The 2,667-nt window shown below is 32.5% G+C and overlaps 1 long non-coding RNA gene across 1 annotated transcript; it reads left to right on the forward strand.

The window, feature by feature from the left end:
* Positions 1-516: 516 nt before the first annotated feature.
* Positions 517-1,366, forward strand: LOC114726547 (uncharacterized). The gene is made up of 2 exons (XR_003738513.1): positions 517-684; positions 1,164-1,366. It is a non-coding gene; the product is annotated as an uncharacterized LOC114726547 (long non-coding RNA).
* The last annotated feature ends 1,301 nt before the right edge of the window (positions 1,367-2,667 follow it).

Below are 2,667 nucleotides of genomic sequence, written 5' to 3' on the forward strand. Positions count from 1 at the left end.
CCTCTCTGAACCTTCTATCCCTTCCCTGGTGATATTCTTCTTTTCTGCTGCTTTTTGTTATTTTGTGACTATCAGTTTGTACCTGGATACTGTATTGAGTCAAATGTCATATACACACACACACACACACACACACACACAGATAAATCTAGATTCCCATATTTACTCTTCTGCGCTATTATATATTCACACGAGCATTCAACTAGTTACGTGTTCAAAGGGAGAGAATAAAGCAGAATAATGGACAAATTATATTATAATATAATTGATGAGTTAAACTGAAAAATATTAAATGGAGTGTTTGCATATAAATTTCCTCAACAATCACTTGGTTAATTACCTCATTATTCCCATTTCCTTAACTGAATACGTATATATATACACACACGCGCCTATCTGGTTCATGAGTTGCAGTACTGCAAACCCGAACTAGCAATCTGATTATCAAATTACAAGCAATCTCTTGCAGAGGAAGAAGAAGATCAGAACCTTTAATTTGTGGAGGAAGGAGCAGTATGAGTTCTTCCAACATAAACACGTAGGCAACTATTAGCCCTGCCCCACCTTCTGGTGGCACTCAGACACAGGGCTCCAACAATATAAGACGTCCCACTAATATCCCTAATGGTCAGGCTGTCCGTTCCCATGGGGGTCGTCGTTGACTCTTTTCAATTCCATTTTCAGGTAATTCACACACACAACCCCCTCCCCCACACACATACTTACTCCTTTATTTATTCATATAAATCATCCACTCCAGTGGGAAAAACTGATGAGTGATGTGTTATTTTTAATATTTTATGCTTGTTATTAGATTCTTAGTTTAATTTGAACATGACAAGTGAAAATGAATTTTCAAACAAGCTATTGACATATATATAGGTTTGGGTTGTAATATAAATGAATTAACTTTCAAATGTTTGCTATATTTTTAAAGAATTTTGTAGTAATTTAGGTGCCTACACACACACACACACACACACACACACACACATAAACAGCCTTTTAGATTCTCATCCTTCTTGTGAAGTAACCTTACTCCAAAGTGCCAAGAGATCCTAATTAATTAATCAGCCGCTTGCCTCGTAATAGTTTATTTTGTTCTTCTTCTCTGTTTTAATGTCTGACTTCAATCTCATTTTGGCTTTCATTTTCATGTGCAGATCATCAGGTGCCAGTTATATATATACACCCACACCCACACATACACATATTGACGCGATATGGGTTGATCAAGAATAAGGGGATACATAGTACATTCTATCATGATTCGCTAGCAAGAATAAAAATACTATAAAGATTATTATTCAACTTTTTTTCGTTTTCGTTTTTGTTTTTGAGTCTAGGGCTTGATTTGTTGTGCTAATTCTTGTTGCTCTCCATAAATACAGCAGTGGAATATACTGTAATCATTTAAATAATAAAAAGTCAGGCGTCTGAGTAGTTTAATATAATCTTCGTGCATGTCTTCACTTTCGACATTTACGTGGGAATTCTCATAGAAGTAACCATTGTTATTTTAAAATTTACGTAATTTAATTTAAATTTCTGTAATATTCAAGAGATCAATTATTGTCAACGAACCAGATGACCTTAACCTTCAAGTGCTAAATTTTTAAAACAAGAATGCTTATTTATTAAAATATACAAAAAATACTTTACCAAAAAAAAATAGACAAAAAAATATTGTAATATATAGTATGCCACATCATATATAATGATAAATATTTTCATCATGAGGCGTCAATATAAAATCTCTACGCTAATCTCTCATCTTTATAATTTCACCTCAAATGCAACGAAGCATCTTGCACGGCATAATTCTGCACGAAAGGGGAAAACATGTAATGGAGAATTTAGAATTGAATAGCTAACAAAAAGCGTCAAAGAATGAAGTTCAATTTCATGTTAAACGGGAAAAAACTAATCATGTCAATTCCATGTTCATGTTAGATCATGAAAGCACTGGAGAAGGAAAATAAAAAAAGAAGAAGGAAGCAAGAAGTCAATTGTCTTAAAAAAACATGAATGAATATATTAAGAATGGATGGGCCAACTTAATCAGAATTGAGAAGAAAAGTTGAGAGGTTTTGTAAAATATTCTTAAAAGGATTAGAGACGAAAGGGAATATAATTCAATTCGTTGTATTAATAGACCAAAACATAAACAGTTTGATTAGAGACTTAATTAGGGTAGAATATTAATAATGTAGGTTTGTTACATATGATTCAATGTGTGTGGTCCATACGTCAGGGGGCTCAAAAAATCGAACAAAAATGTAGGCAAAATTCGAATGCTATAAAACAATTTTTTTTTTGTCAAGGCAATATTACGAGGTAGGCCAGCAATATTAGAGAAAATGCATTTAAATCCTATTCCGATATATAGTGCGAGAGATAAATTTTCTTGCTGTGCCCATATTTATGCCTTTAATTATAAAGATTTTTTATTTAATTAAGTAAATTAATCAACGAAATTTCATTATGAATTGAACTTTGATCTTATCAGTGTATACACACATATATTGTGAATATATATTGCTTGTCCCCATATGAATAGCTTGCCATCTTCCTTGCCAATTTCCAATAAATTACATATATCTCATCGGTATGCACGCAAATCTAATTTAAATTTATTCAACTATTGAGTTTTTTTAAAAACAGCTG

The sequence above is a fragment of the Neltuma alba genome, unplaced genomic scaffold (genome assembly GCF_004799145.2).
Source record: "Neltuma alba isolate B1F8T4 unplaced genomic scaffold, ASM479914v2 tig00012385_pilon, whole genome shotgun sequence".
Classification (NCBI taxonomy): Eukaryota; Viridiplantae; Streptophyta; class Magnoliopsida; order Fabales; family Fabaceae; genus Neltuma; species Neltuma alba.